At 41.1% G+C, this 24,876-nt stretch overlaps 1 protein-coding gene across 2 annotated transcripts in view; it reads right to left on the bottom strand.

The window, feature by feature from the left end:
• Positions 1 to 19,267, bottom strand: part of TNFRSF19 (TNF receptor superfamily member 19) — an 89,300-nt gene extending 70,033 nt beyond the window's left edge. The window contains exon 1 of one of the 2 annotated variants that reach the window (XM_041768257.1): positions 18,810 to 19,267. The gene's annotated coding sequence lies outside the window, so the exon portion shown is untranslated. Of the gene's footprint in view, positions 1 to 11,424; positions 11,601 to 18,809 lie in introns of those variants that run through there. The other variant, XM_041768256.1, reaches the window with a different exon arrangement.
• Positions 19,268 to 24,876: the final 5,609 nt, after the last annotated feature.

The raw sequence follows: 24,876 nt of genomic DNA, 5'->3' as shown, positions 1-24,876 counted from the left end.
ACCCAGAGATCAAGAGTGGCATGCTCTCCTGACTGATCCAGCCTGGTGCCCCTATGCATGCCTTTATTTTCTACCCAAGTCTCTATAGTTCCAACAGCTCCACCCAATAGAGTTATATTACAACAGTGACTATATAAACCCACCATGTAGATGGGTTAAGTTGGTGCCAAGAGGGCAATTATAGTGATAAAGTAACAATGAACATGTGCTAAGCACTATGTGCCAGGCACTATCTCCAGCACATTAATTCATTTACCTTCACAATGACTCTAGAAGGTAGATACCCAATTTTAGAGATGTGGGGAAACAGGCTCAGAGAGGACGGAGTCCCTTGCTCAAGGCCAAGGAGAGGCATAGCAAGATGTACACCCAGGTAGGTTGGCTCCAGTGCTCCTGAGTGGCATATACCTTGCAACATAATCTGCTCTGTTTAATAAAGACATCAGGCTTGGGTCTTGGGCCTGCAGCTCCACAAAGAAGCAGATACAGCTCATGTTTGGCATGTGTGAGTACTTCCTCCAACCAGTACAGTGAAACTAATCTATGAGCAGAAAAATGAGCATTTATTTAAGAACATCTAAAAATCATTTACAAGTGATGAAATTGGAGGCACTCACTTTTCGATAAAAGATAAAGCCAAACCACCTCATCTTTATGGTAAATGACCTAAAAGGTAGAAACAGACATGGCTGCCTTTTTTTCAGACCCATACAATGTCCAGAGAAGAGATCTATCTTAAAAAAAATAATAATAATAATAGGGAAGACTCAGCTGGTGGTTCCATCTATTAGGTAGAGAAACAAGGGCTCAGTTTCTCTTCAAAGTTGAATCTTCCAAAACTAACAGAGACCCAGAGCAAACAATGTGACCACTTAGAAAGAAACCAGAGCAGAGAACCAGAACCCTGGACCAAAGACCTTAAGAAAAACAATAGCAATTAACAACAAAGGAAGCAGGGCTGGCGGGCTGCTGTCTCCCTGCTGGCCAAGCAGCCAGCCTGGGGTGAGCCTGAACACAACCCTGTCTGTCTGAGACAGACAGCCCAGAAAGTTACTCCAGCCACCTGAGTGGCTCCAATTATCAGTGCAATGAAATTTAATGTTTGTTGAATGAATGATTCATTTTGACTGAATTCAAAGTTCTTTGGTTTTGGTTTTTGCTTTTCCAGCTTCTTTGGTCATAGCTTCTTTTTCCTCTTTGCATATGTCAAAATGACCCAGCAGTTATCCAACCATGCAGCTTCCTGCCTGTGCAGATGCAGAATTGGGAAGAGAAGATAAAATCACATTCCCCAAAAGGTATGCTTTGGGTTATCTCTTTCTTGACATGGTCCTAATTTTTTAAAATGTGCTGATTTTTTAAAGGAAAACACAAAATCTCTTGGATTAATTCCATATTAATGGAAGAGAGGGTATAAATATCAAAGCATTTACCCAAATATACAAGAAGAAAAAAAGATCCAAGTTAGTGCATACCACAATCAAGCAACTAGTTTGATCGGAACAATACACTAGACAATACACTAGGATTCTGTACTAACTACTGCGGCAGGCACACAGATACTGTAGTATCTTCCAAACCACGCACTTTGGGTTGGAAGTCATGGCAACACGATTTTGACTTCAGAAGATACACCTGTTTTATGTACAAAAATAAGTAAGTCAGAATACTATCAGCGGTTAGGTTAATATTGTGGTATCTGGTTGAAATTTTTTTCCCTCTTTTTTCTAAAAGTTCTTTCCAGGGTATCTCATTAATAATGAAAAAATATGTGTTATGTTCTTGGGGCAAAAAGGTAAATTATATAGTACTCCTTGAAAAGTCTATAAAATAAATGATGAGATTAAAAATCACATAAACAACATGGACATGGCCAACATGCACATGAGAAAATGCTCCACATCACTTGCCATCAGGGAAATACAAATCAAAACCACAATGAGATACCACCTCACACCAGTGAGAATGGGGAAAATTAACAAGGCAGGAAACCACAAATGTTGGAGAGGATGCGGAGAAAAGGGAACCCTCTTACACTGTTGGTGGGAATGTGAACTGGTGCAGCCACTCTGGAAAACTGTGTGGAGGTTCCTCAAAGAGTTAAAAATAGACCTGCCCTACGACCCAGCAATTGCACTGTTGGGGATTTACCCCAAAGATTCAGATGCAATGAAACGTCGGGACACCTGCACCCCGATGTTTCTATCAGCAATGGCCACAATAGCCAAACTGTGGAAGGAGCCTCGGTGTCCATCGAAAGATGAATGGATAAAGATGTGGTTTATGTATACAATGGAATATTACTCAGCCATTAGAAACGACAAATACCCACCATTTGCTTCAACGTGGATGGAACTGGAGGGTATTATGCTGAGTGAAGTAAGTCAATCGGAGAAGGACAAACAGTGTATGTTCTCATTCATTTGGGGATATAAATAATAGTGAAAGGGAATATAAAGGAAGGGAAAAGAAATGTTGGGAAATATCAGGAAGGGAGACAGAACATAAAGACTCCTAACTCGGGGAAACGAACTAGGGGTGGTGGAAGGGGAGGAGGGCGGGTGTTGGAGGGGAATGGGTGACGGGCACTGAGGGGGGCACTTGACGGGATGAGCACTGGGTGTTTTTCTGTATGTTGGTAAATTGAACACCAATAAAAACTAATTATAAAAAATAAATAAATAAAATGTCAACACCAAAAAAAGAAAAAAAAAAGAAAAAAATAAAAATAAAAATCACATAAACACAAAGAAAAAAATTAAATAAAGTACTATGATTTCTGCATCAGAAGGAGAATTTTTTTTTTTTAGATGATAGGGCAGAAAAAACTGAATGGAACTATATCCTACGTGCTAACTTATATCATTCTCCCAACACACACACACACACACACACACACACACACACACACACACCACACTAAATTAAATAGTTTGAATGGGTTGATCTTTGCAAATTACACTTTAAACTCCTTAGCCTGGCACCTGGGCCATTTACAATCTCACCCACTAGCCCACCGGTGTCATCACTAGTCACTGCTCTCCCATCCATCTGGCTCTGCCATAGCCTGATGCCCACGTTTCTTCTGAACCCCCGTGGTCTTGCCCTCTCGCTCAGGCTGTAACCTAGGTCTTGAGAGCCTTTCTCCCTAAATCCCTCCAAGAACCTGCTCAGCTGTCGCCCTGCTGAGATGCTGGCCAAGACCAAGCACACTAAAGAGATTTATTTGTTCCCTATGGCCCTAAAGATCTTTCTACATTCATGCACAGTATCGATATGACATAGCAATTATGCTTATCTGTATGCCAGTTTTAGGCACCAGACTGTGTGTTTCTTTAAAAGGGGTTCCACACCTCATTACTCTTTGTATTCCCAGTATTTAGCATAGTACCTGGCACATGTGGGCACGTAAATGTTTGAATTAATGAAGAGAATAAAGCAGCACAAAACAATGAAGAATATATTGTGGAAAACAAGTAGGATTTGGTTGCACGTAATGGACTTAACTTTTCTGTGATGAATAAGAATAAACACTCTATCTCAGATATATCTTATTACTATGTCATTATATCTACAAGGCATTAAGTCTGATGATTGAATAATATGGTGATTTTTAAAAAATCCTAATTTGCTTTTAAAAAATGTGAGCAGGTTTTTTTTTTTTTTTTTTTTTTAACAGATTTCTTACACTGGGAGCTAGAAGGCAAAATGCACCATTGGAATATATCACTTCTCTCTTTTGTGACTTCTCGCTTAGCCTGGCTTTTTTTATACCAAGAGGCTGGGAAGTAATTAGGACTGGGTAGATTGCCCAATTGTCCTGACAGCAGATGGGATGATATAAAGTCCAAGTTCAAACATTTTTCTGCATGTAAACCCAATATGGGTTTTTTAAGAACCTGGCTTTTAGGGGAAACTATCAGGGAAAAGTGTTAACTAGAGCACCTGAGTTTTTAGGCCCATTTCTTAGCAATGTCACTTTGAAACTACACATTGGTAGAGATAAAAATAGAACCTGTATCACGGGCTGTTGTGAGGATTACCTGAGATAATGTATATCAAGTGCCTACCTAGCCCAGTGCCTCACATACTTAGCAGAGGACGGGGGTGGATCTGGTTCCTGGGGCAGTTGCTAGGCAATGCCACCCACTAGTGTGTGACCTTGGCCAGGTTACTTAACCTGAGCCTCAGTGTCCTCATCTCTGCATTGGGCCTAGTGATAATACCTGCCTCCTGAAACTGCTGTGAGGAATAAGTGAGTTGAATAGCACTCATAAAGCACTGCCAGGATGGTGAACTGATACAAACTGTTTGTGGCACATAATAAATGCTACATAAGCACTGGCGATGGTTATTGTTGCAGTTAATGACATTCATATTGAAGACCTAATGGTCCAATGTCTGTGACTTGTTAGACCAACAGGAGACATTATTCAGATGGTCACAATCCAGTGGAAGGTGACAGTTTAGATCTCTGGACCTACAGGTGCGCAGAAAACATTCAAAGACTAAGAATCAATTCAAAGTCTGAACTAAGCATTTATATGTTGAGTACTGTGACTTTACTTTATAAAAAGTATAGTTGTTTCCATACTCCCACACTTTAAAAAGAGTAGATATTTGGAGATCCCTGGGTAGTGGAGCGGTTTGGCGTCTGCCTTTGGCCCAGGGCGTGATCCTGGAGACCCAGGATCGAGTCCCACGTTGGGCTCCCCGCGTGGAGCCTGCTTCTCCCTCTGCCTGTGTCTCTGCCTCTCTCTCTCTCTCTTTCTATGTCTATCGTGAATAAATAAATAAAATCTTACAAAGAGTAGATATTTACTTCTATGCAATGTAAGAGGAAAACTGCAGGTCAAAGGACACATCATAGAAATGGTGAAAAACAAACCAAATCCATGCCTAGTAACTCCAAAATGGGGTGCTCAGCTGTTCCACCAGGCTGACCTAGGGTTTTATCATCCTATACTGCAGCATCCAATGGCCCATGGCACAGTAGGATGACGTGAACACAAATGATCAACAAAACCAAAACCACATAACAAAATAAGACATTTCATGATTTATCCATTTATTCAACACATTTTGGTTAAGTAGTTATTAGGTGCTTGAAAGAAGGCAATATCAAGTTGGGGCAGGAACTACAAAAGTACACTTCCAGGGAGCTCACAGCTTAACAGCGGTGGTGGTATCTCCTAAACACATTTGAGTATAACCCGGCAAAGGGGTATTTAGAAACAAACAATTTGGCTGGTGAAGTGTTGTAAGTGTGACCTTGCATTTCCTGGAGAAAAATGAAATAACCTTGTGAAATGCTTTGGCATTCATAAAAAGAAGGAAAATTTAATGAAATAACAAGCATGTAAGCAATAATATTTAAAATAAAAATAAGGCAATAAAAAGGTATTTATTGAAATTGCTTTTAACTTCTGAGCATTCAGGGCCCAAGCCAGGGAAAAAGATGCCTTTATATTAGTGTCCTGTTTATTTGGAGATGACTTATCAACCATGAGACATACGAATTATCGGGATTATGGGTTTTCATAGTTTGCCAAAAAAAATCCAGACTAGATATCATCTATTAACAATCTAGCAACCATTTTTGCAAAATGTGTGTGGAGAAACTGCCTCTAGCTAGGCAATAAAGGAAAAGACTAAGGATGCCTGATTCACTGTCTTCTAGGATTTTGGAACTTCTGCTTTGACAACTGCTGTTCTACAGTATCAAACAGAATGGCAGTCTGGGGAGGCCCAGGCAAGCAAAAGCAAAAAAGAAGAGATGGGGGCCTGAAGCCCAGGGCTGCAAACATTCTGTTCAGCTGCACAGAAAGTGGCTGCTTCTCAAATCAAACTGCTCAGCACGCTCCTTTGAATGAATGGTAACCGGGATAAATCCAACAGGTGCTGAAATGCACGCCCCTTCCACCTCCTTGTTCACCTGGAAAAACCCTGCGCTGGTGTGTGAACAGGCAGAGAGGCAGGGTCCCAGCAGCCCTCTGCAGGAGCCTACTAAGGAGGAGTGGCTCTGGGCTCCATCTCCTACTGGCTGGGCACACCACTAGCTCCCAAACCCACCCTGGTTGTTTTAACCTGCAGTTTGCCCAACTGCCGCCTGCCTCTTTTGCCCTGGGGCCTTCCTATATGTACTCTGACTACATCTACCATACCTGCACCACAATCTGTCAGAGTTCTTCTGGGATCTTCCTAAATCTTGCACGGCACTTCTCTTCTGTTTTCATTGCACCCTGGGTTCATCTCTACCTCGCGGTGTAATTACCTGGACACTTGCCTCTCTGCAGGCCATGTGTTGCATCTGGCCAGCCGCACTCTTTTCTTCACTCACTGTACCCTTAATTTTTTAAAGTAAGTTTTCGATATTAAAAAAAAAAAACTTGTTTTTTTTTTTCAAAAAATTAAAACACGTAGTCCCACACCAAGGCAACGTGAGGTAGAGCTGAGCATCAGTCATCCTTTACACAGAAGAACATATGGTTTCTAGTGCCCCATACTCCACCATCTCCTATTGCCACACTGAGCCGCCTCGCTTCACTCCGGCACCAACCAAACCAATTATGGTTTGAGGACTTCATGACAAGAACTGTGATTTTGCTCTAGAATTATAACTCACTCACAATATGTGCCCAATACATGTTGAGTGAATGAAGAAATTGACTAATTAGGGATGACATTTTAGTTCTTAGGATTGTTATAAGGGCTAAAGCTATATGCAGAAAATATGTGCAACTGTAACTTGAGATTGAAACATAAAATCCTTTGGTATAACACAATTCAGTTCAGAATCCCAGTTCTTTTTTTTTTTTTATTATTTTTTATTTATGATAGTCACACAGAGAGAGAGAATGAGGCAGAGACACAGGCAGAGGGAGAAGCAGGCTCCATGCACCAGGAGCCTGACATGGGATTCAATCCCGGGTCTCCAGGATCGCGCCCTGGGCCAAAGGCAGGCGCTAAACCGCTGCGCCACCCAGGGATCCCCAGAATCCCAGTTCTTGAATATAGTGCTATAATATAACAAAGATCACTAAATAAGAATCTAGTATTTGTTTTCCAACTTTTAACAATTCAGTAACCTTTCTTTCCTTCTTTTTTTTTTTTTTTTTTAAATAGGCTCCATACCCAGCGTGGAGTCCAACATGGGGCTGGAACTCACAACTCTGAGATCAAGACCTGAGCTGCAATCAAGAGTTGGATGCTTAACTAACTGAGCCACCCAGGCGCCCCCTATTTCAGTAAACTTTCTGAGAATAATTTTATTTTTTATCTTATAAATGACCAAAATACATGAATTTCAGAATAATTCAAATAACCTGGATACTTTTTCAGAATAAATTAATTTCTTCACTTTTTCAACCTTTTAAAGTTATTTGATTTATTACCCAACATACAGTGCATGCAATAGGTAACAGTTTTCATCTCCTAAAACTGTATTACCATTATGTAATAAAGCTACAGTCAACTCATACATTTTTCCAATATGCAATAAACTGAAATATTTTTTAAAAAAAATCAACATTAAAGTAAACTGGCAGGCTTACAATTTATAAAATCAGCATTGAAATAAAGCCAGTGCTATACATATAGTCTTTTACATTTTAATGGTGGAACATAATCATAAATGGCTTAGAAATAATGTCCATTCCCTATGCTGAGAGAATAAAAAGCTAGTTAGAAATTTAGGGTACTGCCATTTCCAAACAGGACAATAACCCCTGCCCTCTAGCCTTCCTCTATCTTAGCCTTCAATTTCATTATGTTCTGAAAATCATTCTTCCTACATCATAGAGTTGGCAGCCTCTTTTGTAGCCTAGGAAGCTCACAAAGGCATGCAGTAATAAGCACATACATATTGTTGTTGGCTGCAGAATGAGAAAGATTTCCCTTTTTCAAATCATGAAATATTTTCTGCTAAAAAACTCTACAAGCTTTACAATGTTCTGTTGCCAAACACAATATCTTCAATTCCCTCAAAGTTCAAAAACATTAGGGGCCACTGTCAAGCTTCTAGAATAATTTTTTTTTTTTAAGAACTTAACCTAGCATAGCGTTTTTGGATACTAATTCTTTTTGTTTCTCTGGATTGTAAATTCTGTCAACCTTGGGTTCTCTACCATCCTTGTGTTCCTTCAGAAAATCACTGTCAGTATTCTCAAAATACAGCATATTGAACCCAGGCACCACCCCCCACCCAATTCATAAATATTTCTCTATCTCAAAATACAAGTAGAACAACTGTAGCATCAAGGACCATGGGGACCTCCAATGCCGACACAGTGTATCTTAAGAGAACTGTGCATAACCATTTCTAAAACACAGCTGTTTAAATTTTTATTTTAGAAGTCTGGATCAATTCCAAAACTTCTCTTTGAAACATCTGAAGTCCTCTTTCCCAGTCTAAGTAGTGTCCATTCTTTTAGATTTCCTCTTATTAGCCCTTTCCATGCCTACTGAAGAGTGGCTACATAATATTTAATCTTTAGATATACAAGTTCCTTTGTTTTATCTAATTGCTGATGGGTGCTTCTTCCCTTTTTAAAACCCAGGTTTTAAACTTCAGTTTAAAAGGTACATATTCTGTGATGTGTGGACTAAAAGATAGCTCAATACTGTTTAAACATCTTACTTTTAAATGTAAACATTTTAGACGGATAAAATAGGATGAATGAACTCACTGCTTAACCTGTAAATCATGAAAAGAAATTGTGTTCATACTGCTTTACTGTTCTTTTTCTTCATCTAGAAAGTTACTTTAAAAAGGCTATGAACATTTAATAATCAGCTGCCATGAGACAAATGTACTTCACTGTTGAACTGTTCCTGGCTTTCTTATCACATAAGCAGCTGTCTATTTATTTGGAGTGTACATTATCCAAGGTGGGCCTTCTCATTCAACCTGTAGTCAACACAGATAGGGCATGTTAGCCTTTTTCCGAATTTTAAATCTTTGACTTTAAATACTGACTCATCAGGTTTAAAAGGACTTGCTTTTTTCATATGTTCAAGACGCCTGCAGTTTTTTTGTGTTGTATTAATTTTTTGAATGGTGGAAGTAGTCACAGGGGATTGGATTAAGCTTCAAAGATCTAAATAGGTGAAAAAGGAGAATCAAATTCTCATCATGAGTGTTAGCAGGCTTCCTTACTTATGTTTCAAAAGTCCCCAACATGCCCTGGAGTTATGTACTAGAGCTATAACTAGTAAATTAAACTAACATAATAAGGACAGCATGTGACAGTTACATGTCTCCATTCATTTTCCATTCGTATGTGTGGTAGGTAGGTATAAATAAAAGCTCATGATTACCTGAAATAAAAAAAAAGTCATTTTCTGTTCTTTTGAAGAGCTTCTTATGGCTACTTATATATTAGCTGTGTTCCTTTTTTCAAGTTTCTAGACAGGAAAGGTACTTTAACACTGCAATTTCAAGTGTGTAAAAAGTCTTCACATGTCCTTAACTTCAAATTCAAGATGCAGCCTGGGGCTCATTTAAAAGACAGTCTCATCAAAGGGACAGATAACTTCCATCAACATCCTAGAAAATACTAACACTTACTATGGAAAAATTCTCAAGTCAATAAGGTCATGTGGCCTCAGTAATAAAGTAGATGGTATAAGACATTTTCATAGGTTAAAAAATAACTTACACAGCTCACAATAATGTTTTACGTATTGATGTCAAGTAATATTTTCACAATGAAATTGCATTTCTATGTTTTGCATTATTTTCAGAGCAACTTGATAAATATCACTCAAAGATAAATTCTTTTTAAGTACCCATATCTCTGTGCATAATAATTAATGTCAAACACTTTCTTCTACAGTCGGACTCAATTCTCACCCCCTTTAAGTTACTGATCTTCAAATTAGAGAATAAGCAGTGCTTGAAATAAAAAAATATATATGTATACATATGTAAACTACATGAAAGTAGTATTGGCACAAATGCCTAAGGAGAAACTGCACAACAGAAAACATACTGAGTAAATCCTGAACTAATGCAATATAATCCTCCCTTTTGAAGAGAAGTATCTAATCATGAAATAACAGCATATTAAAATTTTCTGTTTGCATAAGTCATGCTTAACAATAACTGTTTCCTGTTTATATGAAGAAATTGTCTTCTAGTAAAGGATAACTGTCAGTGGAGTAAAAAGTAAGCCTTCATAGATATTTTGAATTCAATTCTTTCAATTAAACAACACTGACCGAGCCTTATGGTTCTGCTTGCAGATTGAGTCCTTTAATGAAAATGCAAAAGGTGACATGGATTTCTTAAATGTACATTTGATGAATAGTTGGCTGCCATCCAAAGAGATCATCCTTGAATTTTAAGCCTTCCAAATTTCACCTTCAAGAGTGTGTTAGTAAATTTCTATTCCACGAAATGGCATCAGAACCTGGACCAGTCCTGAGAACACGGACCTTTCTCCCTAACCTACCACGCTCTACCCATCATTGTACTAACAGTGCTTTTATTTGCCAAGTGTTCTTTTCCTCAGAATGCTGTGTTTCCGGACCATCTCTGAGCCCTGCCACTGTTCTCTGCCCCGCACCCCCGCACCTCCGCATACTGGTACCTCCGCAGCCCCGCACCCCCGCAGTTCCGTGCCCCCCCCAGTAACCCACACTCCTGCACCCCCTGCCGCTCCGCACCCCTGCAGCCCAGCAGCCCCGCAGCCCCGCAGCCCAGCACCCCTGCAGCCCGGCACCCCCACAGCCCAGCACCCCCGCACCCCCCCCCCCCCCCGCCGCCCCGCAGGCCAGCACCCCCGCAGCCCAGCACCCCTGCACCCCCGCAGCCCCACAGCCCAGCACCCCCGCACTCCACACCCCCGCACCCCCCGCCGCCCCGCAGGCCAGCACCCCCGCAGCCCAGCACCCCCGCACCCCCGCAGCTCCCGCGGGTGGGCAGCCTGGGCCTGCGCACGCCTGCCCCGGGGAGCGGGAGTGCACAGGGGCGCCGAGGCCGGGAGGTGTCCGGACCCACCGCCTCGCAGCGCCGCCCTTCCAGGCCCGCGGCAAGCCTCACACGGGTTTATTTACACTCACAAAGGTCTACTGCACACGCAGGTTTTCTATTTACAAGATCCTGGCCTGGAAGACTAAGTCCCATCACTGCCATCGCCGCCTGAGGCCGGAGGCGTTCATCCTCCCGCGTCCCTCCCGCCCCGGCCCCATCTCGGGTGCCCCCTCCCTCGGCAGCCCTCCTCTCCCGCTGCCACCCCTGCCGGGGGGCGCCTTGGCCCCGCACGGTCCGCTCGCCCCCGCCCCGCCCCCCTGCACGGAGCAGCCTTCTCCAAGCCACCCTCCCGGTTGGGCAGCCGCCTCCTCCCCGGCTGCCCTTCCTCGGGGTCCACCAGGGTGCGGGTGAGGCACCGCCGCGTAGCCCCGGAGGAGCGGGGCACCTACCTGCCGGGCCACCGGGAGGCTCCGCCGCCCCCGCTCCCCGTGCTCCCTGCAGGGCCAGGCCGCGTGGACCGAGCCGCGGGCGCGCACCGGGTGCGCAGCCGGGACCGGGTCCTCTCCCCGCGCTCGCCGAGCGCTCCCCGCGCCGCGCGCTCAGCGCTCTCCCGTAGCCCGGCAACGGTGGCCGCTCCCGGGCCCCGCCCCCCAGAGCCCGGCCCCCGGGCCCGCCCGCCCCGCCCGGCCCCGCCCCGGGCCCGCCCCCCGCGCCCGGCCGCCTCGGCTCCGCGGGTCGGGCTCTCCGGCTCAGGTCCGACGCGCGGGAGGCGCGCCCCCTGCGGCCGCGGGAGCCGGTGACCGCGCAGGGCCTGCCGACCGGGCGGGGGCGGGGGGGGAGACCGGGACGCCAACACCAGCAAGAGCTCGTCCGTTAGGGGAACTGCCTTCGGCGGAGGGAGACAGGTTCGTTTCTACCCTAGACGTATTTTCCCCAAGATCTCTGCGCCTTTCCTTGCCGGCTCACCTTCTCCCCAGCACCTGCTTTTGCCCGTTCCCTGTGTACCCAGGAAACGATGCGGCGCGCTCGCCCAGGTGGATCCACATCGTGATGACCTAGCTCATCATCACCGTCTCATTCATCCATTGACGCATTTTTCCAGCAGATACTCACTCAAGGCGCGCTCCCCCCGCCCGCGGACAGAAACCCCTAGTGGTCAGTTTTACCCCGTGCATCCTGGTATCCGCCTGTGTCCACCTGCTCCACGCCAGCGCTAACCCATCCAACCCACAGGGTCGCTGGATAAACTCAAAGCCGCTGGCCTGTGGGGGAGCGCAGTGCCCAGGCTCCATACCTTTACGATTGCTTTGTGTAAGGTGCTGAAGCTCAGGGACTTTAGTTGGTGCATCTATGAAACGGAGCTAGCGGTACCCAGTTTGCAAATTTGCTGGAAGGAGTAAAAGAATCATGTTTGTGTATATATATATATACCTTTGCAGCAGTAGAATGCTATATAAATGTAAGCAATTATTATTTTATCTGTCCAATAAGTAAATTAAAGGCAAAAGTTCCTTCAAACTCAAGATACTGTGCATGACCCCAGTACAAAGAGGCATCCATTTCTCGTGTGTGGGTTTTGTTTTCCTGACACAACTGCACGACTCTTTGGGTGGAACCACAGCCTGTGTTTCCTTACTACACCCCAAACCCCATTGTAGTCCCTCAATAAATATTTGTTGAATAAATAAATGAATGAGTTGCTCTAGTTAATTTCCGATAGCACATCTTTTGACCTTGAGAAGCCATAGTTCTAGACCAGGTTCTTGTGAATATACATTAAAAAATATGATTCCCAAGCGTCACATCCTAATCTTCAAATCTAACACGGCCAGAACATAAACCCCAGTAACAACTTCTCTGTAAAGAATTTACAAATAATACGCACTATCTTATTTAAACCTCAAGGCAAGTGTCTCAACCTTAGATTGAAAGCAAGTTCACCACCATCTGTAGTGAGTACAATTTGCTCTTTGATGAAAAGGGAGAAGTGAGGTCAGTAGGTGGGGCTTTCCAATGACTTTATCAAACCATTCCCTCCAGCAGCAACCACTCTCTGCAAAGGGGAGTTCTGACAAGAACAGCTTTCTCCATCCTGCTAACTGTCCCTAGTACTTGGACAGCCTTGCCTGGCATCATGGGCGGCTGCCCAGCCTGCCTGTTCCTTTGTTAAGCCACATGCAGAGCAGTCTGCCATATTTATAGGGAAAGAAGAAAAGAGTTTCCCTAGCCTATCTGTGCTGTTACTAGTACTGCTACATGCACTGCAGTAACATGCTTGTCATTATATTGAAGTTATCTGTTCGTCTGAGCTCCCTTCCTACCTTAGACTTCAATCATCTGAGGACACATCTTATTTTCTTACTATCTCAGAGCCTAGAGCACGGAGCACTCAGTGTCTTTGTTCACCTGAATTATTGCTTCTTCCTTTGTGAGATTTAACTACACTCACCCTTTCTTCATCTTTTTCTCTTGGTCTCACTCCCTCCACCATGGTACAGGCCCTCCCTACCTGTCATCTGAATATTGCCACAGCTGGTCAATCTTTGTCCTTGCTGGTCTGTCCAGCAGTCCTGCTTTCTCTGGACTTCCATCACTGGCCCTGTCCAATTAAAAGATTTACAAGAGGTTCCTCGTTGTAAAAAATGGCTTTCATACTCCTTAAATTAACATTCAAAGATGCCATACACTTTATATTCTGGCCAAACTGGTCTGCATGCCTTGCCTCAAATGTGCCCTGAATTTCCTCTTCCCTTTGCTGAGCTTCTTCTTTATACTCACCTACTTCCCTTACTGCTCTGGCTCCTTACCTACTTACCTTACTCCTATTTAAGAACCAGCTCAAAAGCCACAACTCTTATGAGTCTATCCAAGATTTGTGAACTTCTTACTACCATAATAGTACTTGCCACATCTCCCTCGAGTCCTAAGTGTCTATGACTTAGCTTTCTTCCCTAAGGAGTTAAAAATGCTTTCAGAGAAGGGATATATTCGGTTCAAACTTGTATCTCTGATAATATCAAACACCCAAGCAAATGTTCAATAAATGTTTCTCAGTGGAATTTAATATGCCAGCTCAGGAACTACCTCTTTGACTTCAGCCAAGTGCTCTTTTATTTCCTGGCCTCCTTTTGTACTTAGAGACAGTAAGACATTATTTAGTCCATTAGTTCTTGCATCATTTCATGTGTATTTGATTGATCTGCCCAGTTAACCTATTCGTTGACTATGGATAAATCACAGTGCCTGGTGCATAGCAGGTATTCATTAAAATTTGTTGAGTGAATTAATAAACGGGAATGAGGACCGCAAATATTAATCAAGTTTGTCAAATACATTTAAGAAAATAAGGGAGAAAATAACCAAGATGCAGCTATTTAAGTAAACCCCAACACCCACTGCAGCCAATTCTAGACTCTCAGTGTATGATTGGGGCCAGACATTGAATGACTTGCTCAAGGTCACACACCAAGTTAATAATAAAGCTGGAATCAAAATCTAGTCTCCCTGAATCTTAATATAATCTTCACCATACCATTAGTGCATAGACCAATATACATGAAAAGGCCAAGGAAGTTATTTAGTTTATGTAATGTCAAACTCATGACATTTATAGAGCAAAGTTCTTATAAGTTGTAGCACCTGCACTGATCTTTGTGAATTCACGACACCCCCATTAGCTAGACTTTTCACGTGTCTTATGAGAGAAGAAATGAGCCCTTGACTCCTCTAAATCTAAAGGCAGACTCCTCTGCATGTGGCTTAACATGGAGAAAGCTGTTCTTGTCAGAACTCCTCTTGCAGAGTTCTTGAAGCTGGAGGGAATGGCTTGATAAGGTCAATGGAAAGCCTTATCTCTCCCTCCTCCTCCCCCTTTTCAGCAAAGAGTAAATGAACTCACCCTGGATAGTGGTTTAACACCTCTCCATCTAAGGATGGGAGACTTGGTACCTTCTGAGTTGTCATTCCAGCAAGAGGAGGGGTTTGAGAAACAACTCCACAGGCCAAAGCTTGTGACATAGAGGGGAAATTAAGCACAGCCATCAGGTAGCTTCCTTCTGCCCCCTTTTTCATTGCCCATTTTTGTAAATTGGGCTGACAAAATTATAAAGAATCATTCTTGCAAGGGGCACCAAATTATTAATTTTTCCAGGGTTCCTTGGACTGGCTCTACCATCATAGAGAAGAAAATCTGACCAAGCCAATGGCCAATTATTGATCTCTGTCTAGTTGCAAAGCAGAAGAAGAATGCTTTATGTCTTAAGCTCCTTTATAGCTAACTGATGGAAAACTCTATCAAAAATTTCTAATAGTTCTCATAAAATATATCAAAAGAAAGAAAAAATACAGAACGCTTTTTTTGGCCAAGATTTTGGTTGTAATGTTTGCTAACAGTTAAGTTGGGCTCTATATAATTCTTGTAATGGAAAGAATTAACTACCTAGCCCTAGAACAAAAGAAACCAAGATTTGAAATCAGGTACATTCTAGAGCTGCCACTTAATTAGCCTTGTGATCTTGCGTATGTTTTTTAACCTCTCTGAGAATCACTTTCCTCATCTGTATGATGCAGATGACAGTGATTGTAAATTTAAATTAGATAGTCTTTTAAAAACCATTGTGAGAGTGCCTGACATACAAGTATTCAATAAGTATAAGTGAATTAATAATTAGCGAATTAATAAATATTAGTGATTGTTACTGAATAATAATCTGTAAAGCCTCATATGAAACCTTTATGAGGATGATAAGACATGAGGGATAGCTATTTAGCTTTAAGAGTACTGTCTGTTCAAAATTCATAGTCCACAAATTAAATTTATTCACAAGAAACATTTTTTCCCCCTCAGGGAAAAAAGAAACATAAAGAGTTAATGGAAATACATTCAAGGATTCTTAACATAATCAAATGTAGTATGAAACACATCTCAAGAGAGAATCATATGAAACTTATAAAGTGAAATCTCATAAAAATCCCACTGGAAATCTCCCTAGATGAATAACAACCTTTCATTAACTATTAAACTTATCAGGGACCCACTGACATCTTCTAAGATAACATGAATTCCTTGAAAACACAAAAAATGTGCCTATATAATGCCAAACTTGTATAGACACAAATACACAGGCAGACACACACAAACGTATATAACTCCACATTGCGCTGATACATTAATATTTGGTATAAACTATTTTAGTCCTTCTGATACATTATGTGCAGCAATAATTGAGTTTAGACTGCTTAGAAATATAGAAGTGAAGAGAACAGCTGGAAGACAACCAGACTAATCCAGTTGATTGACATATCTATCATGGAAACAAACAAAATGTGTGTGTGTGTGTGTGTGTGTGTGTGTGTGTGTGTGTGTGTTCCAACAGGAAGCAGCCATCTTATCTTTTGAACTAACATTGTTCTCTGTTCAGCTACATGGTGCATTTGTTCTCTTGTGCAGTTGTTAAAAAACAGACTATGCAAAACTATGCATGGTGAACTAGAAAGAACATTGGATTAGGACTTGAAAAACCAGCCAAGCGACCTTGGTTAGGGTCGTCAAGGCAACCTTTCCCTAATCTCAGTTTTCTCATCTGTAAAATGGCTCTAAAAATTCCACCCTGCTTCTTTCACAATGATAGAGGCGCCTCCCTCATTTCACACATGAGAAAACTGAGTAGTGAAGTGACTCTCTTAAGGTCGCATAGCGACTCGGTGACAGAATCAGGACTAGAAATAAAAGTCTTTTGAAGACTTGGAACTTCTACAGTAACAAAGCTGCCATTGAAGCAATAGATAGGAGAGTGCTTTGAAAAATATGACATAAGGGTTTCCTTCATAGAAGTATGATGGAGTATAGCTACTTAAGTCACCATCCAGATCATTGTGTGGCAATTAATTAAGAAATGCCTTTTTGAGACTCTACCTGTACATTCGGTAAGGGCCACCTTTCTTTGAAAATCAAACACAATCTGCTTCATTTCTCAACCAAGACACAAGAAGTAAACAATTAATTGAATTAATTCAGACACTGAAGTGGATTTTCAAGGACTTGACTTGCCCAAGCTAGTTTTCTACAAAGCCTAAATTAATCAGATAATTGCTAATTCTCCCTTTTGTTTTGTGCCGAGGAGAACTTGTAGCTGTTAAAATGAGCCTAGTAGCAGAATAAACAATGGTTTAACATTTTTATAAATCTCAAATCTAAACTAAATGATCAAGTTCCTAAGCATGTTATTTCTTCAGGCATCTTCTCCACTCATTACTTTAAAAGCTTAATTTTCTTTATTGGAATGTGAACATTAAAACTGCTTTTGTGATTTAAAGAGGATTTTTTAAGCAAACAAATATAAGAATCAACCTAAACAGATACCCCAGGATATTTTGGACATGCTTTGCTACACATTGTCAGTAGAACAAAAAATTAAATGCCTCTCCTGGCATGACTAAAAACAACAGTTACATCTTTCAGATTAAATTCTTACTGACACATTTCTAAAATATAGTCGTCTTGTACGATTTTAAATAATCTCCACTTAACAGCTACCAAAGTTTTAAAATTAAGCAAACAGTGCTAATTACCATCCTTCTAATATCTGGAGGAAAGTTTAGAAAGTGATTAAATTAATTGGCTCTGAAAAATTAATTACATTCGAAATGAGGCTCATTAGACCTTTCCTGTTTCATCAGAATTTCAGACTAAAGGATAACTAGTCTTATCACTTATAATTTCTTTGTGGTTCAGCTAGCATAAAACAGACCATTGTGATGATAATTATTCTACCCAAATAAACTTAGGACTAGAAACTAAAGTGAACTAATGTGAATGTGGAGCTCTTACTTTTGCACTGTATTTAAATTCTTGCATTTCAGTGTAAAAATTTCTCTGTGTGTGTGTGTGCGCGCGTGTGTGCGTGAGATTATTGAACTGACAAAAAAAAAAAAAAAACAAAACCACTGAACTTTCAAATTAGACACCACGATATATATTTTGGCTTTGCCAAGTTGAGTATAAACTAAAGTGAAAATGTGACTAAAAACTATATACAGCCTAGTAACTATTGATTACTCAGTTTTCATAAACAGCTGGCAAATTTTAACTTACAACAGCTGTCACTATAAATTTAAAGTAAATGTTAATTTAGGAATACTAACGTCGTGAATGTTTCTGTAAATAAGGCTTGTGCTATTTCCAAAGGTTACTGAAAATCACTAGAGAATTTTTTAACCAAACTTGGCACAACTTTACCCTCCCTGTTTTAAAATTCTTCAGTTTTACACATAAAAGGCTTTAATCATACTTGAATGCCTTTTCAGTGATTCCCTTGAGGATGCAAACTGCACAAGGAAATGTATTTGATAGGTTTACATCTTGGAGGTGAGAGAATAAATAAATGAAAGGCACAGTATTGCCAGAGATGCACTATACTCTTTTATATAAGAAAACAAGGAAAGCATTGGCAGCCAGTAAAGTTCCACTGCCTGTTTACTAAATGAAGCAACCTGTAAATACTTAGAGCAATTACAGCTTACGGATCTCAGGCTCTGAAGGCGGGTTGTATGCTAAAGTTAGCGTTCTGTTTTTTCCTGTTTGAACAACTCATTTCCAAGTAAAATTTGCATGACAGATTGCAAACCCTTTTGCATGAACTATTAAACTGGCAATGGGAATCCTCTTTGCTCGGACACATTCATATAACATAATGTAGTATTCAAGTAGAGAAATGCCTGCTTTTAATTGATTAAAGCCATCTTTTTCTTAGAACACACAGGAAAAGTCAAGTGAAAGCTACACAAAACAGAAAGTGCTGTACCTGCAACGTGCTGAACTCTTTCCAGTACTCACCCTTTCGGCAACTTAGTTTCTCCTTGGCAGCACTTCTATGCCAAATGCTTCTACCTTCCCAAAAATGTATGTCAGCACAAGCCCGGACGAAACTTCAAATCCAGGAAAATAAAATTAACCATGCAGATCAAAGGCAGACGAGCAGAGAGATGAAATGCCCGTAATCTGATCGGTGATCAGTTGCAGAACATGAAAGGCACGACTAAGTTTATATATATGCACGGATATCAGAAAGTTCCCTTTCGGCAGGTAGTCACCCTCCCGCCTCCTAGTCCACAAATTCTTTTGTTTAACATGGATCACGTTGTTTTCCTCTTTTTTTTCCCCCTTCCCCTCTGCAACCAGGCAATACCGGTGGCTCCCCCAAGCTTGGGCTGAGTGGCTGGATCTGTAGCTTTTTTCGGTTCCCAAGCTGTGTTGGGGATTGTGTGTTGGAAGCTTTGCCTAGTGCCAGCGGGTTCTGCTTTATCCCTTTCATCTCGCTGAACTGCAGATCCCATGACATCATTCAGCGCCGTGGGACTGGTAGGAGAGCTATAATTCAGCCTGTGGGGGAGTACAGCTCCAGAGAAGCCAGAGTCGGCCTGATTTCTAATCACGTTAGGCTATTGTGCCTCACGCAGTGCAGTTTCTGTTATCTGTTTCCCAGTTGGAAAGGACAGTGATTGCTGGAGAGTGATAAGATCCCTGATCCATCTGGGTTCCAAATGACAACATATAATTGCCTTTTCGTTGATAAGAATCACACTTTTTCACAAAGACTGGGTGTCAAATATTCAGAGTAGTTAAATAGCACTATAAGACCATTCTGGAAAACACCCAGGGGCTCTGACACATGGAGGGGGTAATGTTTTGAAAATGTGTCTTTGTTTTAAATGTGACATGTCTTTAAGGATCTTAAAGTAAGCTGTCTTTTCCTTGCAACTTAAATTATTAGAAGTTGACTGTCAACTAAACAGTGGTGTTTCAATGAAGGTAATTATTCAGCAGATAACCAACAATTCATCAGTGGCTGATATCTGCCACCCTTTCACTTACGTCTCTATCCTAGAGACTAAGTGGAGCAGTCTTTGGACAGACTTAACTCTTACTCTTGGTCTTCGTCAGGGATTCTGAAAACTAGGTTTTAAAACAATATGCAGTCCTTCGATAGGTATAATTCAGTAACACCTGTTAAGCATTTTTAAATTCACAAAAGAAAAGTGTTAGGTAGAGAAAGCACTTGCCCTGTGCTGACCCCAAAGCCATATGTACCTTCAGGACTGTTTTTCCTAAATCCATAGTTTGCACTCTTAACTCATAAAGCATTACCACATTAGTCTAATTCTCCATAATTTAAAATCAAACCTGTTGCACATTATTTAGAATTTTTTTTAACCTGGTCCTTAACATTGGCAGATTAGATACGATAAGATTATTTTATTTTTAGTACTCATTGGAATAGAAGATAACCAGAAATTTCACTTTCATTACAATCTAGGATAGGGTGCATTTCTCAATTAGAGACCACTCTTTCACAGAGTGAAGGAAAATTTTCTATTTTATCATGGAAATTTGCCAACTTCTGGAAGGAGAGTTAAAATTATGTTTGCAAAACTGAGAAGACAGTAGAATTTCATCTTTATGTAACTTCCCTCCCTAATTTGTTTTGTCTAATATTATTTTCCTGAAAGTGTAGTTTATAACGTGCTCTATGAATCCCAAACAAATTTTAATAGCAAAATACTGGTTTGAACAGTTAATGAGCTCAGCATATGCAATGTGTAAATAGTCTCATTTACTTTTCAACATTTCTTTTATAATTTTCGATCTCATGTGTCATTTCTCAAAGAGGCACAGAGCTCAGATAGTATTTGAAGTGCAGATGTGATTCTTTATGACTTCTTGAAAGTAGAGCAGGAAAAATCCTGTGATGCCTGGACTCTGCATGACGTTTCCAGGGCTTCTTGGAATACAATGAGAATATTTAACAGTACAAAATATTACCAAGTAGGCATATGCCCATTTCTTCCTGGAGGTCATCCGGCCCTGCAACTAGCATGAAATCCATATTCTATCACCCTGCTCTCATGAGTAAGGTCTCCCCATGTGCCGACATATGAAGTCATAACAATTCAGTGCTATGTAAGTGTCTGCATCAGCAAGTAATCCTAGTGTCTTGATAGAGTGTGACACCAACAGTCCCTCACCAAAATAGGTGAGGGATTCTTACAGTTTCCCTGGAAGCTTACAGCAGGGACTCCCATGAAAACCAGTCAAATGATCCTTGATTTACACGAATCTCACCAAGAAGATTTGTTGTTCAAAATACGTCTCTCAATGCAGCATCATCTCCAATGGAAGAGTTTATTCACTAACTCACTGAGAATGACTATGAATTGGTCCTCTTGTGACCAAAACCCTCCCCCGCCCCCACCACGTGTGAGATGAAAGGGGAATGAGGTTAGGGCCCCATCTGTCGCCAGGAGCAGAGTGTGGCTAAAGGCCCTTCTCGAATGAGGAGTGACCTCTTGACCCGGGGCTCATTAGTGCTGTGCTTCAGCCCACGGAGCTCCCTTCATTGTGGAGATGTGGCCTGGACCATTGTTATTTCTGAACGGCACCATGAAGGGGAGCTACTGCAAAGCGTTTCTCTCTCCCTCCAAGAAACTTAGATTAGTGAAATTAAGTCTGATGCCATGGTGATAGGAAGTATGTCACTACACTCTGCTCAGTGATCTGTTTCAATAACACTGGCTTGCATCTTATCGATGACTCCTGGTGCCACATCACCTATAAATGGCTTATTTTACTCTCTTGGCCAAATTGCATTTCGCCACCTGGCTGTGTCATGGTGCTGGGACCGCAATTTGATCCCCAGTGAGGAGCCTGATGCTGCATTTCATTGCACTTAAAACTGAGGAAGCTTCCATTTGTCATATCAAAGAATGGCGGGGCTTCCTGAGATTCTTGAGAGGGCGCCTCACGTGTCCCTCCGTTGCCACTGCCTGCTGTCTTCTTTCCAACAGCTGAAACGTGCCTCCTTTGGTTCTCTACCTCGCAGGGGGAATGGCATGCATTCCTGCAACTGTGAGATACAGGTTCAGGTAACATACATTTTCTTCCATTAAGTTTTAAAGTTCTTAGTTCCCTGGAACTCTTTTTCTAATGCCTCTTTTCTCAACTTTTTGTTTAGATACATCCTGGATTATATGGGCTAACATAGTTGTATATACATAAACTGGGAGGAATAAACTTAAAATTTGTTCCATTTATATACTTTGCTCACATGTGTGAAGTAGCTCAATGCTATGGGAAGAGCATGGGTACTGGAGTCAGAAGGGCTGTCTTTTTTATCTGGAACTTAATAGCAGCTTGGACAATCTGGGTAAGACACAAAGCTTCATTTTCCTGTACTGCAAGAAGATGACAGCATCTACCTCCCCAATGTTGTTGAGATGAGCTTATGCAAAGCAGATCGAGCAATCCCACTCGAGTATGTATCTAAAGGAAATGAAATCAAAGAGTAAACAGCTCCATGCTCGCATGTTCACTGTAGCGTTATTCACTATAGCCAAGCTTGGGAAATAAGCTAAATGTCCATCCACAGATAACTGGATAAAGAAAATGGAATATTAGCCTACTGAAATATACATATTCCATTATATTATAGTATAGCATATTGTTGAGCCTTTAAAAAAGAAGAAAATATTGCCATTTTTGACAGTGTGGATGAAACTGGAGGATATACTATAAGTGAAATAAGCCATACACAGAGAGACAGATATTATACGATCTCACTTATATGTGGAATCTTAAACCTACAAAGACAAAAACAAAAAGCCTCACCAAACTCCTAGTAACACAGAGTAGAATGGTAGTTACCAGAACCTGGAGTGTGGGGGAAAGTGAGAGATTAAAACAAAGAGTACTGGTTACCAGGAGTTTGGGGAAAGGGGTCATTAGAAGTTGTTTTTTAATGGGGTGGGGGTGGGGAGAACATTTAACAACATGGGGACCAGTCAGGGGAATCCCCTTATTTCTGTTTTGCATATGAGGAACCCTAGAGTAGCTAGTTAAGGCTCTCTAGTTTAATAAAAAAATCATGGAGTCTTATGAAGACTCTTCATAAGTGTTAATAGGGATATTATCCACTTATTTTGGTTGCAGTTTCCAATTTTTAAAAATATTTAGGTAATCTTCTCCCCCTTCCCCAAATCCTAATTCTTGTAGATTCATTAGTGTTGAACCAATGCTTTCTCATGTCTCAATTCTTTGTATATGCATTCTTTTCAGATGTATTAAACAAACAAAAAACCCTTCAAAAAAAAAATATTCAGGATCACAAAGATGAAAAGAGATCAAGAAGCAGTTGGTGGTGCTGGCTGCACAAAAATATAAATATATTTAGTACCACTAAAGTGTACACTTAAAAATGGTTAAGATAGTAAATTAATGTTATGTGTATTCTACAAAAACCTTTAAGATGGAGAAAAACTGAGAACCAAGCAGAAAACACTCTCAACAGAAAAGCCAAGTTTCATTTTCTTTCTCTGTGAGAATTAGAGAACAATAGTGAGACGCCAACATTTATTTGGGAGATCAAACCCAAATTTGAGTTGGGCTTAATATTTCAAAGGAGTAGGGCAAAACATCACACAGGGCCTGGGTCCAGTTAATGTGGGTCCGAGGTAACCCAGATGTCCTCAAGTCCTTCAGAGGCTGGAGACCATGCTTACATTATCCAATTATCCTCTACAGGTCCTTAAAAAGGAATGTTTCAAGCCTGTAATGGGTTGAGTTGTGAACCCAGAATTCATATGTTGGAATCCTAACCCCTAGTACTTCAGATTGTGACCTCATTTGGAGGTAGGTCTTTACAGAAGTAATCAACTTAAAATGAGGTCATTAGAGTAGACTATAATCCATTATGATTTGTTTCTTCCTAAAAAAGACCTAAATTTGGTCACAGGGACACACAGATTCTTCGGAAAATGACGAATAGACCCAGAGAGAAGATGGCCATCTACAAGCCAAGGAGAGAGGCCTTGAACAGATTTTCCCTCACAGCCTTCAGAAGGGACCAGCCCTGCCAACCAACATCTTAATTTCAAACTTCTTGCCTCCAGAGCTGTGACTGTCAATTTCTGTTGTTTAAACCCCTCAGTCTAAATAGGTACTTTATTACAGTAGCTCTAAGAAACTAATACAGAGCCCACCCAAAATTTCAAAAAAGGCTTATATTCTCATCAGAAAGCCTCCAATCTGCTTCCTAAAAATCCCTCTCAGCTCCTGTGGACAACCCCCGCTCTGGCTGGACTGCTTCCTCTCCTGTGGGAAAAAAACGTTCTCTCTTCTTCAAAATGTCAGTTCAGGGGGACTATTGAGTGAAGCAGAATATTGCAGAAAGTAATTTAAGAGAGGAATTAAAGTACACATTTGGGCTATTACTTATAAAGCTGTTATGAACATTTGTATGCAAGTCTTTGAGTGGGTATATATTTTTTATTTCTCTTAGGCAAATACCTAGAAGTAGAAATTCTGGGTTACATGGCATATATTTAACATTACAAGAAACTGCCAACTTGTTTTCCCAAATGGTTACATCATTTTACATTCCTGCCAGTGATGTAGGAGATTCCCATTTGCTCTATAACCTTGACTACACTTGATACTGTCGGTCTTTATAATTTTACCCATCAAAAGGGAATTCAGTGGTGCCTCATAATGTGTTAGTTTGCAATTTGCTGATGCCAGTGCTTAACTTTTTAATATATATATAGAGACTTCATTTTATGGAATAGTTTTAGACCAACAGAAAAATAAAATAGTACGGAGATGTCCCATGTAAGCCCTATGCTTCATACAAAGTTCCCTCTATTATTCACATCTTTTTAAAAAACATATTTATTAATGAGACACACAGAGAAAGAGAAGCAGAGACATAGGCAGAGGGAGAAGCTGGCTCCCTGCTCGGAGCCCGATGCAGGACTCGATCCCTGATCCTGGGATCAGGACCTGAGCTGAAGGCAGACACTAAACTGCTGAGCCACCCAGGCATCCCTATTATTCACATCTTGCAGTAGTG

Source organism: Vulpes lagopus, chromosome 8, assembly GCF_018345385.1.
Source record: "Vulpes lagopus strain Blue_001 chromosome 8, ASM1834538v1, whole genome shotgun sequence".
Taxonomy (NCBI): Eukaryota; Metazoa; Chordata; class Mammalia; order Carnivora; family Canidae; genus Vulpes; species Vulpes lagopus.
Note: the sequence above shows the minus strand (reverse complement) of the source record. Positions and strands in the feature narration are given on the sequence as shown.